Source organism: Eucyclogobius newberryi, unplaced genomic scaffold (assembly GCF_026437365.1).
Source record: "Eucyclogobius newberryi isolate DKJ021-1_F unplaced genomic scaffold, fEucNew1.0.hap1 SCAF_2, whole genome shotgun sequence".
In the NCBI taxonomy this organism is placed as follows: domain Eukaryota; kingdom Metazoa; phylum Chordata; class Actinopteri; order Gobiiformes; family Gobiidae; genus Eucyclogobius; species Eucyclogobius newberryi.
Genome location: NW_027315834.1, coordinates 2,435,456 through 2,451,360, shown reverse-complemented (window position 1 = coordinate 2,451,360; position 15,905 = coordinate 2,435,456). Strand labels below are relative to the sequence as shown.

Genomic DNA, 15,905 nt, shown 5'->3' with positions numbered 1-15,905 from the left:
GACCACTCAGTGACCACTCAGTGACCACTCAGTAACCACTCAGTGACCACTCAGTGACCACTCAGTGACCACTCAGTGACCACTCAGTCGCAGATTTGACTCACTATCAAATCCGTGAGGTGAAAGTGTGAAGTTCACCAGTCCCTTTCACAAACCTCCACGAGGAACATTAGACATTACATTAGACTCATTTTTACAGTTGTTCTGTTGTGATGCTTGTGTCACCTCTGACATCCTCCCTGTGTTACCTCTGACATCCTCCCTGTGTCACCTGACATCCTCCCTGTGTCACCTCTGACATCCTCCCTGTGTCACCTCTGACATCCTCCCTGTGTCACCTCTGACATCCTCCCTGTGTCACCTCTGACATCCTCCCTGTGTTACCTCTGACATCCTCCCTGTGTCACCTGACATCCTCCCTGTGTCACCTCTGACATCCTCCCTGTGTTACCTCTGACATCCTCCCTGTGTCACCTGACATCCTCCCTGTGTCACCTCTGACATCCTCCCTGTGTTACCTCTGACATCCTCCCTGTGTCACCTGACATCCTCCCTGTGTCACCTCTGACATCCTCCCTGTGTCACCTCTGACATCCTCCCTGTGTCACCTTTGACATCACATTCTCCCTGTGTCACCTCTACATCCTCCCTGTGTCACCTCTGACATCCTCCCTGTGTCACCTCTGACATCCTCCCTGTGTCACCTCTGACATCCTCCCTGTGTCACCTCTGACATCCTCCCTGTGTTACCTCTGACATCCTCCCTGTGTCACCTCTGACATCCTCCCTGTGTTACCTCTGACATCCTCCCTGTGTCACCTCTGACATCCTCCCTGTGTTACCTCTGACATCCTCCCTGTGTCACCTGACATCCTCCCTGTGTTACCTCTGACATCCTCCCTGTGTCACCTCTGACATCCTCCCTGTGTCACCTCTGACATCACATTCTCCCTGTGTCACCTCTACATCCTCCCTGTGTCATCTTTGACATCCTCCCTGTGTCACCTCTGACATTCTCCCTGTGTCACCTCGAGCGGCACGCACCGCCACGAGCCGCACGCGGCTCCGCTTCTCCTCCGCTGCACCGGCGTTTCCACGCCCGAACACCGGTTCCGCGCTCCCGCACCCGCCGCCCCGGAGGTCTGTACCTGGGCGAAGGTGTGGCCCCAGCCCGCCACAGGAGCAGACACGGAGAGCGGGGCACCGGCTCCACCCGGAGAAAAGCAGCCCCACACAACCAAGGTACAGCCCCGTTTCTCTGCTTTCCCCCGCTCCACAGACGGGGGCGATCTGGTCACAAAACTGGACTCAAATGCGTCTTGATTGGGCTAGAGCAACGCCGGCGTCTGGTATGTGGACTGCCGCTTCTGTCCCAACGTCTTTGTTTTGTTAGTCGTTTCCATTGTTTTGTTTTGTTCCCACGTCTCTGTGTTGTCTTCTGTCTACATCCCTGTTCCTTAACTTCATCGGACATTACTGCACCGTCCATCGCTCATCTCCTCCCTCACTCCTGGACTATCTACTGCCCTAGCCGCCAGCTAACAGCTGGCTTAACACCTGCGGAGGTCCGTCATGGTATCGCGGGGCCTCCCTGCTGTGCAGACAAGGTCTGGGGCAACCAACGCCACTCACTCCACCAGCTTCAACACCCGGTCCACTGCTGCTTTTCACAACTCTCTGCCCACCAGCTTCTAGTTAACCAGCCTCTAGCCACCGCCAACATACTAACTGGATTACTCTCATCTGCTGCTACGTTCCATCTCCTCCTCGGACTATCACTCCCACGCCTCCAGGCCACCGCTCCACCAACTTCTCGCCTACTCACCTACACCGCTGCTGACCTTCACCTCCTCAACCATAACCACCGTCTCCCAGCTGCTGCTGCCTCTGCAGCTAGCTCAGCTGGGATCCTTCGCCGGCCCCGCTACATCCACAGGGGCTCTGGTCTCTCCCATAACCAACACTCCAACGACGGCTCACCTATCCCCTCACTCTGGACTAGTTTTCGCCCCCCCGTCACCCCCACCTGCCGCACTGCCAACCTCAGCAACCTCCGCCCCCCCACCCCTGCGCCCCCATCCATCTCCGCGCCCCCATCCATCTCCCTTGCACTGCTGAACTGCCGCTCCCTCTCCAACAAATCACCTGTTATATCTGAACTGCTACTGGACAATAACATTGACCTGCTTCTCCTCTGTGAAACATGGCAACAGCCCCTGGACTTCTATGCTCTCAACCAAGCCACTCCCTCCAACTACACTTACACTGCCAAACCCCGCCTCTCCGGGCGTGGGGGAGGTCTTGCTGTTATTCATAAAAAATCTACATCCATCACTGAACTGAACCTCAACCTTCCATCCATCTCATCATTTGAATACCTCGCCTTCTCCCTCCCCAACTCTATCACCGCTATCCTGATCTATCGTCCCCCAAAGCCCCACCCCTCTTTCCTCACTGAATTGTCTGAACTCCTCACCATCGCATCCTCTCTCTCTGCCCGCCTCCTACTCACTGGTGACTTCAACATCCACATTGACTGCCCCAACGGCCCACTGACATCCGACTTCCTCTCTCTCCTGGACTGCTTCCATCTCACCCAACACATTGACTTCCCCACCCATACCAAAGGCCACACTCTGGACTTAGTCTGTTCCTCTCTCCTACCCATATCTAAGCCCCACCCCCTCCCCTTCCCACTCTCTGATCATCTCTGCATCCTTTTCTCCGCCCCCCTACCCTCGCCCCACAACCCCAAAAAACGCACCATCACCTACCGCAATATCAAGTCAGTCAACCCCCTCACGCTCTCCCAGCTCATATCCTCTGCTTTCCCCCCTGACTCCCCCCCCTCTTCCCCCGACGACTATGCTGTCATGCTCAACACCACCCTCTCCGACTCCCTTGACTCCCTAGCCCCCTGGAAAACCTCCTCCGTCTCATACATCAACCCCGCCCCCTGGTACACCCCTGAACTCCGCACCATGAAGCAGACTGGCCCCCAACTCGAACGACTCCTCAAAAGAACCCGCCTCACCGTCCACGCCGAAGCTTTCAAATTACACATCTCCTCCTACCGTGACGCTCTCCAAGCCGCCAAATCTGCCCACCTCTCCACCCTCATCAACAGCTCCCACCGGAGCCCTCGCACCCTGTTCTCCACCGTCAACAAGCTGCTCCAGCCACCGGACATCACTCCATCCTCCTCCCCTGACCTCTGCAACTCTTCCCTCCTTGCCTTCAATGACAAAATTTCCAAAATCAACAGCTCCATGACTGCCGTCTCCATTAACTCCATCACCACCCCCACCCCTGCCCCCCCCCCTCTCCCTGACCACCCACCCTTCCCTCCCCTCACCACCCTCTCCTCTGTTAACTCCTCTCATATCATAGACCTCATCACCGCTTCCAAAACCACCACCTGCTCTCTCGACCCCCTCCCAACGACTCTAACCAAGGCTTGCCTCCCTGCTCTCATCCCCCATCTCACCACCCTCTTCAACCAGTCTTTATCCCTCGGCCATGTTCCTTCCATCTACAAACTGGCCTCCATCACCCCCATCCTCAAAAAACCCACCCTAGACTCCGCCAACCTCTCCAACTACCGCCCCATCTCCAACCTGCCGTTCCTCTCAAAAACGCTGGAACGCATCGTCGCCGCCCAACTTCACACCCACCTCCAGTCAAACAACCTCTATGAACCCCTCCAATCTGGCTTCCGCCCACTTCACAGCACTGAAACAGCCCTGGTCAAAGTACTCAACGATCTCCTCACCTCTGCAGACTCCGGGGCCCTCAACATCCTGTTACTACTAGACCTCAGCGCAGCCTTTGACACTATAAACCATTCCATCCTCCTACAAAGGCTGCGCCAACTGGGTGTTGAGGGCTCTGCACTTGACTGGCTCACATCCTACCTCACCAACAGGCAAGAGTTCATTTCCCTCTCCGGTCACTCATCCACCCTCTCCCCAGTAACGCAGGGGTCCCCCAGGGCTCAGTCCTCGGCCCCCTCCTCTTCATCTGCTACATCTTCCCCCTTGGTCACATCCTCCGCCAACTCAACCTGGACTTTCACTGCTACGCTGATGACACCCAGATATACCTCACCACCAAATCCACCCAAAACCCTCTCCTCAGCCACATTGAAACCTGCATCTCTACAATAAAATCATGGCTCACTCTCAACTTCCTCAAACTGAACAGTGACAAAACAGAGCTCCTTCTCATTGGCACCAAATCCACTCTCAATAAAACTGGTCCCTTTTCACTCAGCATCGACACCTCGACCATCACCCCCTCTACCCTGGTACGCAATCTTGGTGTCATCATGGACCCCACCCTCTCCTTCACTCCCCATGTCAGCCACATCGTCAAGACCTCATACTTCCACCTCCGCCGCATCGCCAAAATCCGACACTGCCTCACCCTCCCCGCTGCTGAATCCCTCATCCAGGCCATCATCTCCTCCCGCCTCCACTACTGCAACTCCCTCCTCACTGGCATCTCCTCCCATTCCCTCCACAGACTCCAAATGGTCCAAAACTCCGCTGCCCGCCTCCTCACCCACACCCTCCTCACCCACACCCGGTCCCGTGATCACATCACTCCCGTTCTCCGCTCTCTCCACTCTCTCCCCATCAAATCAAATCAAATCAATTTATTTTTGTAAGGCCCAAAATCACAACAACAGTTGCCTCTGAGGGCCACAGGGAGAAATGAATCAACAATGTCTGTGGTGGAGATGAAGTCAGACAATGTCTGTGGTGGCGATGGAGTCAGACAATGTCTGTGGTGGCGATGAAGTCAGACAATGTCTGTGGTGGCGAGGGACGATGTCCCAGGGTCCTCTGTCCTTAGACTCTCCTTCTCGGCCAGGAAAAACTACAAAAAAAAAACCTCTTTGGGAAAAAAGCGTAGAAACCTGGAGGAGTTCCAGTGAAGGAGAGATCCGACTCTCACAGACGGACAGACGGACACGAGGAGACTGGAGCTGGACCCACTCTTCAGGCAGATGAGGGACCGACTGAGGCGAACTGGACCCACTCTTCAGGCAGATGAGGGACCGTCGGAGTCGAGCAGGACCCACTCATCAGGCAGATGAGGGACCGTCGGAGGCGAACTGGACCCACTCTTCAGGCAGATGAGGGACCGTCGGAGGCGAACTGGACCCACTCTTCAGGTGGATGAGGCACCGTCGGAGGCGAGCTGGACCCACTCTTCAGGCAGATGAGGGACCGACTGAGGCGAACTGGAGCCACTCTTCAGGCAGATGAGGGACCGTCCACATGGGGCAGGGACCACTTCACCAGGAGAGGGACATCTGGGTCCACAGGTCCTCAGGAGTGAGAGAAAGAAAAAGAAGGCGGTGAACAGTTTGCAAGTGGAATTAAAAAATAAATATTGTTTGATAGCATAAGTAGTCAGAAGAAGAGGATAGTGCTCAAGCTGTCATACTTCCCCCAGCACAGTTACTCCTAGGGCAGCGTAGCTGAAGCTGTGGGTTTATCTTTCTGTTCCTAACTACTCTGACCATAAGCGATTTCGAAGAGGAACGTTTTAAGCCTGGACTTAAATGAAGAGACCGTGTCAGCATATTTAACATGGGTCGGGAGCTGATTCCATAACACAGGAGCTTGGTAGCTAAACGCTCTGCCTCCTACAGTACTTTTAGAGACTCTTGGGACCACCAGAAGGCTCTACCTCCTACTGTACTTTTAGAGACTCTTGGCACCACCAGAAGGCCGGCATTCTGAGAGCGAAGAGCTCTGTTTGGATGATATGGTTCTATAGCATCTTTGAGGTAGGATGGGGCCATGTCATTTATGGCTTTGTAGGTCAAGAGTAGAATTTTGAATTTGATTCTGGACTCGACGGGGAGCCAGTGAAGAGACTTCAGCACTGGCGTAATGTGCTCTCTTCTTTTTGTTCCTGTTAGTAATCTTGCTGCTGCATTTTGAACCAGTTGAAAGCTTTTTATGGAGCTTTTTTAAGCAGCGCATAAACTTTAAAATACTCCTCCTCACCTTCAAAGCTCTTCACCACCTTGCCCCCCCCACCTGTGGGGCCTCTGTGGAAGTCCACCACCATCTCCTTGGTCTTCCCCGCGTTGATGAGGAGGAGGTTCCACAAAGTCCTGCTCCAGTCCTCTGTCCTCCGCATCATCGTCGTCCGTGATGAGTCTGATGATGGCAGAGTGGTCAGAGAACTTCTGCAGGACACAGCTGTCCGTGTCATGTCTGAAGTCTGCAGTGTAAAGGGTGAAGAGAAAGGGCGCGAGGACAGTGCCCTGGGGCGCCCCCACACTGCAGGTCTGAGTGTCAGACACACAGTTCCGGGCTCTCACAAACTGGGGTCGGTCTGTGAGGTAGTCCAGGATCCACTCTGCAGGTCATACTCCACACCAGCCGTGGTGTTGAAGGCGCTGGAGAGATGAAAGAACAGGATCCTCACAGAGCTGCCAGGCTTCTCCAGGTGAGAGAGAGAGCGGTGCAGCAGGAAGATGACCCCTGAATGTTCTTTTGCTGCAGCTGCTCCTCCATCCTCCTCTTGTAGCCGGCCTCAGCCTGCCTGATCTTCCTCCTCAGCTCCTTCTGCACAGTCCTCAGCTCCTCCTTGTTCCCTGACCTGAAGGCTCTCTTCTTCTCCTTCAGCAGAGCCTTCAGTTCACGGTTAATCCATGGCTTGTTGTTTGGAAAACACCGCACCGTCCGGGAGGGAACAATGTTCTCAAAACAGAAGTTGATGTAGTCCGTGATGCACTCTGTGATGGTGTTGATGTCCTCCCCATGTGGGCCATAGAGCTCAGTCCAGACAGTGGTGCTGAAGCAGTCCCTCAGAGCCTCAGAGCTCTCAGCAGACCACAACCTCACCTCACGGGACACCACAGGCTGCCTGCGCACGATGGGTTCATACACAGGCCTCAGATGTACAAGGTTGTGGTCCGAGCTGCCCAGGGGAGGGAGGGGGGCAAAAAACAAGTCCGATGTTCTATTCTCTCTGGTGGGGCAGGTGACATACTGGGTGTATGTTGGTAGAACAGAAGAGGGAGAAGCGTGGTTAAAGTCACCAGAGATGAGGAAGAGAGCCTGTGTTTGCAGCCTACAAGTGCAGGAGAGCAGTGCTTCACAAGCATCTTCAGCATTGGCAGACGGGGCCACATAGACTGCGATCAAAATCACATGTGAGAACTCCCGGGGCAGATAATATGGCCTCATGCCAACAGCCAATAGTTCAATATCCTTGTTACATAGCTGCTCCCTCACTGTGCAGTGTTGAGGTTTACACCAGCTCGTGTTCACATTCACAACCAGACCTCCTCCTCTCTTCTTCAGCCCTCCTCCTCTCTTCTTTAGACCTCCTCCTCTCTTCTTCAGACCTCCTCCTCTCTTCTTCAGCCCTCCACCTCTCTTCTTTAGACCTCCTCCTCTCTTCTTCAGCCCTCCACCTCTCTTCTTCAGCCCTCCTCCTCTCTTCTTCAGCCCTCCTCCTCTCTTCTTCAGACCTCCTCCTCTTCTTCAGACCTCCACCTCTCTTCTTCAGCCCTCCTCCTCTCTTCTTCAGCCCTCCTCCTCTCTTCTTCAGACCTCCACCTCTCTTCTTCAGACCTCCTCCTCTCTTCTTCAGACCTCCTCCTCTCTTCTTTAGACCTCCTCCTCTCTTCTTCAGACCTCCACCTCTCTTCTTCAGCCCTCCACCTCTCTTCTTTAGACCTCCTCCTCTCTTCTTCAGCCCTCCACCTCTCTTCTTCAGCCCTCCTCCTCTCTTCTTCAGCCCTCCTCCTCTCTTCTTCAGACCTCCTCCTCTTCTTCAGACCTCCACCTCTCTTCTTCAGCCCTCCTCCTCTCTTCTTCAGCCCTCCTCCTCTCTTCTTCAGACCTCCACCTCTCTTCTTCAGACCTCCTCCTCTCTTCTTCAGACCTCCACCTCTCTTCTTCAGACCTCCACCTCTCTTCTTCAGACCTCCTCCTCTCTTCTTCAGACCTCCTCCTCTCTTCTTCAGACCTCCTCCTCTCTTCTTCAGACCTCCTCCTCTTCTTCAGACCTCCACCTCTCTTCTTCAGACCTCCTCCTCTTCTTCAGACCTCCACCTCTCTTCTTCAGACCTCCTCCTCTCTTCTTCAGACCTCCTCCTCTTCTTCAGACCTCCACCTCTCTTCTTCAGCCCTCCTCCTCTCTTCTTCAGCCCTCCTCCTCTCTTCTTCAGACCTCCACCTCTCTTCTTCAGACCTCCTCCTCTCTTCTTCAGACCTCCACCTCTCTTCTTCAGACCTCCACCTCTCTTCTTCAGACCTCCTCCTCTCTTCTTCAGACCTCCTCCTCTCTTCTTCAGACCTCCTCCTCTCTTCTTCAGACCTCCTCCTCTTCTTCAGACCTCCACCTCTCTTCTTCAGACCTCCTCCTCTTCTTCAGACCTCCACCTCTCTTCTTCAGCCCTCCTCCTCTCTTCTTCAGACCTCCTCCTCTTCTTCAGACCTCCACCTCTCTTCTTCAGCCCTCCTCCTCTCTTCTTCAGACCTCCTCCTCTTCTTCAGACCTCCACCTCTCTTCTTCAGACCTCCTCCTCTTCTTCAGACCTCCACCTCTCTTCTTCAGCCCTCCACCTCTCTTCTTCAGACCTCCACCTCTCTTCTTTAGACCTCCTCCTCTCTTCTTCAGACCTCCTCCTCTCTTCTTCAGACCTCCTCCTCTCTTCTTCAGCCCTCCTCCTCTCTTCTTTAGACCTCCTCCTCTCTTCTTCAGACCTCCACCTCTCTTCTTCAGACCTCCTCCTCTCTTCTTCAGACCTCCACCTCTCTTCTTCAGACCTCCTCCTCTCTTCTTCAGCCCTCCACCTCTCTTCTTCAGACCTCCTCCTCTCTTCTTCAGCCCTCCTCTCTTCTTCAGACCTCCACCTCTCTTCTTCAGCCCTCCTCTCTTCTTCAGACCTCCACCTCTCACGCCTGCAGCAGATGAAAATTGTCCAAACCGACAATAGAGTCTGGCATTTCTGGAAAAATTAGGAAAAATATGGGAACATAAAGTACCAACTGTTCAAATGAGTCAGTCTTATTTGTTCAGGACAAAAGGGCCACAGGTTCATCCACATGGCATTCCATATTCTCTCTGATCCATGCTTAAAGAACAGGCAGAGGCGTGGCACCTATAGGTGGAGAGTGACTGATGCTAATTGAAGAATTGTGCAAAGGAGTTTCACAAGTGAATCACTGATTCAGACTTATGTAAAGCAGTGGCGGGCGGGCGTGGCTCTGGGGCCTGGGCCTTCAGTGAAGTCATACACAGCCCCACCCGAATGACTCCACCTCTTATTACATCATGTTACCATCATTATGATGCCACACCTCAGGACACTACACATTAGGACAGAAACAGTTTAAACAGACGTCGCTTTACCTTGTCCGTGCCGTGCGTGCAGCACTTTGAACACGCCAATGTCCAAACTTTGAAAGTGGAACGAACCCGCCTGTAACGGGCTTTGCAGCGTAGGATGACCTCTTACGTCTAACTTTTCTTGAAAAGTTTGTCTTGAGAAAGACGTTATAATTATATCCTCGTCCAAATGGATATATTGTCCTCCTTCCACATTGTGGGTTGAAAAAAGCGGATGAATGTTTGTCAAATGCAGTTTCCTCCGTCTGAGGTTCCATAGCTCCGCCCATAGGACCTGCTGATCAATATGTGTGATCCAATCAAAGAGGTGCACGTGCTGCACCTGCTGCTCCTGAGCAACAGCAGCAGATGCACAAGAGCAACTCTGAAGCTGATTGGTTGACACATCATTTCCATTGACTCGAAGCTACAAACACCAGCTCTGTTGAGTCTGAAGGCCTCACACATGAGGCTGAACATGATTGGATCAAAGATCTAACAAAGACCTCACAATCTGAACCTGGGGCAGAAGCAACAAGAGGAAAGATGAAATGAAGAGTAGAATTTACTCTGGGGAATAAATTCGTTTGTGGGAAAATATTTTTAAATCAGATTCTGGTTAACCAGCAGTTGTAAGTTTTACAAAAGGGTGAGAAATGTTTAAACACATTTGCCAGACACTTGTGCTGTGCACTGAAGTCCAGACCAAGTGGAGTCTAGTTCTAGCAGGTCAAATACAGAAACACCAATGTTTAGACTCCAGGGGCCTTAGGAGGGCCCAGACAAACCAGTTCATTACTATTCAACATGTGGCGTTTGATGTTGCTTTAATGGTTCTGGACCGCTAAGACTCTTACTCTCCAAATGCTTTTAGTTGACCCCGTTTGGCCGAAGCGGTGGTAGAATTACAACTGGGTTAAGTTTATTTTAATGCAGATTTTCTTTTAGTGATTTTTTTTCAGTGACATTAACATTTTACAATCAATTTTATACCAGATTATGGAACCAGGTCATTACAAAAGGCAGTTATGGCACATCTAATATTTATTCTTAAACTTCTGAAAGTTAAATTTATTACAATCAGGCTTTAGTGGTTCTGGATTTGAGCTCGTTCACTTATTGCAGGTGATTTCACATCCCTGAAGATCCCTTGATCCCAAAAAGAATAAGTCGTCGTACAATGTTCATCTTTATTATAGTTTCTTCAGAGAAACATTCATTTCTCTAAACTACAGCAAACTTGTAGAATCTGTAGCACAGGGGGAAGTGTCGTGCTTCCAGAGGAAAAGTCCAGGCTGAGGAGACACGAGCGTTAGACATTAGGATCTGCGGGACATTAGGATCAGCGTGCAGTGGTGGAGATCAGGTCAGCGGGGACACCAATCGGTCATCAAATTCCGACTACAGGCGCATTGACTCATCACTTCTCCAGTGTAAATGAGAAGGTTCTTACCAGAGTTCCTGAGACCTTCACCACGAGCTGCACCTGAGGAGAAACGGAGGTTAGGAGGAACGCTACACGATCTGTACATGTGGGGGTCAGAGGGGGGGGGGGGGGGTGGGTCAGAGGGGTACCAATCAGTCATGATGATCAGACTGGGGCGGTAATAAACACTCATCATTCAGTGGAGCAGCAGGACCTTGAGGAAACATCTGAGGCTCGACATGTTACTCACTGATGACACAGCCCATGGGAGTTGAACCAGGGACCTCCAGAATCCAGAGCAGGACAAGTCTATAAGACAAAATGCTTGGATAAGACGTGTTACTGGCACAGAGGGTCCAACAGCAGGATGGGCGTGGTCAGAGGGGTACCAATCAGTCATGAAGATCAGACTGGGGCGGTAAAATAACTCATCATGTTCTACAAAGGTTCTAGCATCAGAATCCTGGCTAAACGAGTCTTCAGAAGGATTTTTACCTGTGACGTGGAGGTCATTTCACATGTTCAGAAGGAGCGCGGGTCGTTTCTGCAGAAGAATAAAAACCTTTATGAACTTTAGACTTTAAGGGAAACTTGTCCCCCTGATAAGGCCGAATCTCTGTTCAGACTGTTGGGGCCCCAACGAGCCGTCAGCCTCTGCCAGGGCAGCACCAGTGGGTTCACCTTCTCAGGTTCTGGCACTTGCCCTGGCCTCAGACGTGTGCAGTGGTCATCAGCACAGAGACACATGCCACAGTCAGCAGAACATCACCTCCTCAGAGCCGCCGGACCTCCTCCTTTGAGCCGCCGGACCTCCTCCTCAGAGCCGCCGGACCTCCTCCTCAGAGCCGCCGGACCTCCTCCTCAGAGCCGCCGGACCTCCTCCTCAGAGCCGCCGGACCTCCTCCTCAGAGCCGCCGGACCTCCTCCTCAGAGCCGCCGGACCTCCTCCTCAGAGCCGCCGCTTCATCCTGGAGGAAAGAGCTTTAGGACCCGAGTGGAGCAGGTGATGGGGGCATGTTTAACACGTCTGATGTCAGATTGAGATTTCTCAGCACGAGTTCAGACGAACGAGATTCCAATGTTCTCTCATCACGATCAGAGGGTTCAACAAGAGCAAACTGAAGGTCACTCACCTCAGAGTCTGGTCCACACGAGCCCTGTGGAAACACAACAGGATTAGACCAGGAGCCCACGTCACACGGAGCCCACGTCACACGGAGCCGGCCTCAGATGTTTTTGTCTTTTCACTGGATCTCAAAGTGAGCTAAGTATCATCATCATAGGACCACAGAGACACAAGCAGGAGAAGAGCTTACCTCCAGGAGCAGACCACAGAAGAGCCCGTAAGACGCCTCAATACCTGCAAACACCGCCAGGTGAAACAGAGTCTGATGCAGCCGTGTGGTAGAACAAAAGCAGGTTTGATCAGGGCTTTGGTGACAAACTGCCATGAGACGCTGTCGTCCAGAACATTATGGGCTTGGCCCGTTCATCCTCTCAAACATGAACATGTCACGAGTCTAGAAGCTCAGCCAGGACAAGTCACCATTTTAGAGAAATACTTACATGTCGGGCCCCGAGAAGATCCATCATCTTCAAGATTCTCCTGTGAAGACAATGACATCAGCACAAACACTCGAACCGTGCAGCGCCGGACCGTGCAGCAGGTGGTGTTCAGATTACAGGTGACATCAGGGATCAGGCATATGCTTGTCTTTATGGAAAATCATCACAGACACAAACTCACACCTGCATCACAGAGCCTTACCTAAGGACATCCTCAGGGGGCGGGGCAGCAGCGCCTCACACAGGAGCTTCTTGGTGCCACAATTCTGAAAGCAAGAGAAATATTATTCATGCAACCATCAGTGGCTCTCGAGTTGAACGTGCAGCGTCTGCTCAGAATCTGGTAAAGTGGTTTCTTCAAAAGGTTGATTCAGTAAGAGAGAGTTCAGGTTCATCACTGCAGCAGCACTCGGAGCAGACACGGACTCATATTCACCTGGAGCAGCTCGGACCGGCCACGGCGCCACCCTGAAACGCACGGGACAGGCTTTAGACACGCCCACATTTGCCTCAAGCCACACCTACATAAACACAAGTCTGACGGGCCATACCAGGTTTATACAGACTTAAACTGAGCGGTTTCGATCTAGAGGTCGACCAGGGCAAAACAATAAGCGCCGCCCACAGTGACATGCTACACATAAATGTTTCAGTCTGAGCTTTAAAAGCTTGAGTTCATGACTTTAGAGCTTCTTTAACAGGAGCAGGTCCATGCGCCTCATGGAGCATGTGCAGCTGCGCTAATCACTTCATTGTTCCAGTAAAAGTTAAGTCATTTAATCTTAACCCAAAAGAGAAATTATTGCTACTCAGGCTTTGGTTTTGAGCTTTCCTCAAATATATTCAGTGAGAGAGTTCAATAAAGTCATCACTGTAGCAAACTAACGCATCGCCAGAGCTACAGGGGTCCCTGAGGACCATGTCGGGAGCCTCACCTTCAGGACGGCGCAGATCCATGACGCACTTCATCCTGCGACAAGAAGGACAGAGTTAAACGCGCGCGACAGCAAAGGAAAGTGCGCACGTGGTTTAAAGTGTCTCGTGTCAGAAATAATCAAGTGCAATCACAGGATTCAGGACAGGTCTGTGAGTATCATCACGTGAGACACGCGCTCCGGGCAACGTGCGCGTAAACACTGCACCAGCGAAACAAAGAGAGAGATAAACGTGAACCGCGCGAGCTCTAGAGCTCTAAAGATGTCGTGACACGCGGGCGGGACTTCATCTGGAGCAGGATGGCACCGGATTAGACCGGACAAGGCTGTGGCATGGCGGCTGTGGCGTGGCGGCTGCGCCCCGGCGTCGGCCTCCAGCAGAGACTGACCGCCGCGCACGGACCGCACTGACCACACGGGACCGCACTGACCACACGTGGGGTGGTCAGAGGCGCACAGACTAAACGGAGCCAAACGCGTGCGCTGCAGAGCTGGATGAGTGTGAGTCTTACCTCTTTCAGGCGCGAGCAGGAAGTGGAAGGAGGAGAGGCTCGCGCGGGATTTTATATCCCTCCTTAAGCCCCGCCCACTGCATTCACTTCCGCCGTGTCTCCGGAACTTTACATTTTACATTTCTCATTCATTTTTACAAGGTTTTTAGAAAATAACAAACATTAAGAGTTTAAACGCGCGAGGCGTTTATACTTCCCAGTTTAAATGTCCAAAGAGCAGTTATTTTCAGTTAAAAAGAACAAAGAGAGTCACGTGACTCGAATCAGACTCGAGTTGTAATGTTCATGATTTGAGACTTACGACCAATGGAGCTCAAACACTTGGAGCTCAAACACTTGGGCCCCTACACCGTGAGGCCCCTGCACCATGAAGCAGCTGCACCGTGAGGCCCCTGCACCGTGAGGCCCCTGCACCGTGAAGCAGCTGCACCATGAGGCCCCTGCACCGTGAGGCCCCTGCACCGTGAAGCAGCTGCACCGTGAGGCCCCTGCACGTGAGGCCCCTGCACCGTGAAGCAGCTGCACCGTGAGGCCCCTGCACCGTGAGGCCCCTGCACCGTGAAGCAGCTGCACCGTGAGGCCCCTGCACCGTGAGGCCCCTGCACCGTGAAGCAGCTGCACCGTGAGGCCCCTGCACCGTGAGGCCCCTGCACCGTGAAGCAGCTGCACCGTGAGGCCCCTGCACCGTGAGGCCCCTGCACCGTGAAGCAGCTGCACCGTGAGGCCCCTGCACCGTGAGGCCCCTGCACCGTGAAGCAGCTGCAGAAATGAGCAGCATTTGCTCTATAAAATGTCAACATTTTCACACAAGGAATGAGACCATCAAGGTCATCCACACAGTCCAATCTTCTGGTTCTTTTCAGCTCGGCGACATCAAAGCGTTTAGACCACGTTAGCCCACACTTCTGTGACGTCCAGGGGCCACGTTAGACCACACTTCTGTGACGTCCAGGGGCCACGTTAGACCACACTTCTGTGACGTCCAGGGGCCACGTTAGCCCACACTTCTGTGACGTCCAGGGGCCACGTTAGACCACACTTCTGTGACGTCCAGGGGCCACGTTAGCCCACACTTCTGTGACGTCCAGGGGCCACGTTAGACCACACTTCTGTGACGTCCAGGGGCCACGTTAGCCCACACTTCTGTGACGTCCAGGGGCCACGTTAGACCACACTTCTGTGACGTCCAGGGGCCACGTTAGCCCACACTTCTGTGACGTCCAGGGGCCACGTTAGCCCACACTTCTTTGACGTCCAGGGGCCACGTTAGACCACACTTCTGTGACGTCCAGGGGCCACGTTAATTTAGGTCAAATGCACTAAAATAATCCCAGTTACATTTGCATTATGTGAATTCTGTGGGCCTCTGTGACAGGGTGATGTGGGCCTCTGTGACAGGGTGATATGGGCCTCTGTGACAGGGTGATATGGGCCTCTGTGACAGGGTGATGTGGGCCTCTGTGACAGGGTGATATGGGCCTCTGTGACAGGGTGATGTGGGCCTCTGTGACAGGGTGATGTGGGCCTCTGTGACAGGGTGATGTGGGCCTCTGTGACAGGGTGATGTGGGCCTCTGTGACAGGGTGATATGGGCCTCTGTGACAGGGTGATATGGGCCTCTGTGACAGGGTGATATGGGCCTCTGTGACAGGGTGATGTGGGCCTCTGTGACAGGGTGATGTGGGCCTCTGTGACAGGGTGATGTGGGCCTCTGTGACAGGGTGATGTGGGCCTCTGTGACAGGGTGATATGGGCCTCTGTGACAGGGTGATGTGGGCCTCTGTGACAGGGTGATGTGGGCCTCTGTGACAGGGTGATATGGGCCTCTGTGACAGGGTGATGTGGGCCTCTGTGACAGGGTGATGTGGGCCTCTGTGACAGGGTGATGTGGGCCTCTGTGACAGGGTTATGTGGGCCTCTGTGACAGGGTGATATGGGCCTCTGTGACAGGGTGATGTGGGCCTCTGTGACAGGGTGATGTGGGCCTCTGTGACAGGGTGATGTGGGCCTCTGTGACAGGGTGATGTGGGCCTCTGTGACAGGGTTATCTGGGCCTCTGTGACAGGGTGATGTGGGCCTCTGTGACAGGGTGATATGGGC

At 53.1% G+C, this 15,905-nt stretch overlaps 1 long non-coding RNA gene and 3 other non-coding genes across 4 annotated transcripts; all 4 read right to left on the bottom strand.

Moving 5' to 3' along the window:
• Nucleotides 1-9,762: 9,762 nt before the first annotated feature.
• Nucleotides 9,763-13,860, bottom strand: LOC140367928 (uncharacterized). The gene is made up of 12 exons (XR_011928140.1): nt 13,806-13,860; nt 13,294-13,328; nt 12,795-12,826; nt 12,561-12,624; nt 12,359-12,398; nt 12,109-12,152; nt 11,926-11,949; nt 11,562-11,760; nt 11,288-11,336; nt 11,043-11,101; nt 10,820-10,852; nt 9,763-10,661 (listed from the first exon to the last, which is right to left on the bottom strand). It is a non-coding gene; the product is annotated as an uncharacterized lncRNA (long non-coding RNA).
• Nucleotides 10,924-10,993, bottom strand: LOC140368457 (small nucleolar RNA SNORD31). The gene has a single exon (XR_011928169.1). It is a non-coding gene; the product is annotated as a small nucleolar RNA SNORD31 (small nucleolar RNA).
• Nucleotides 11,164-11,236, bottom strand: LOC140368456 (small nucleolar RNA SNORD31). The gene has a single exon (XR_011928168.1). It is a non-coding gene; the product is annotated as a small nucleolar RNA SNORD31 (small nucleolar RNA).
• LOC140368458 (small nucleolar RNA SNORD22) lies at nt 11,408-11,531 on the bottom strand. The gene has a single exon (XR_011928170.1). It is a non-coding gene; the product is annotated as a small nucleolar RNA SNORD22 (small nucleolar RNA).
• Nucleotides 13,861-15,905: the final 2,045 nt, after the last annotated feature.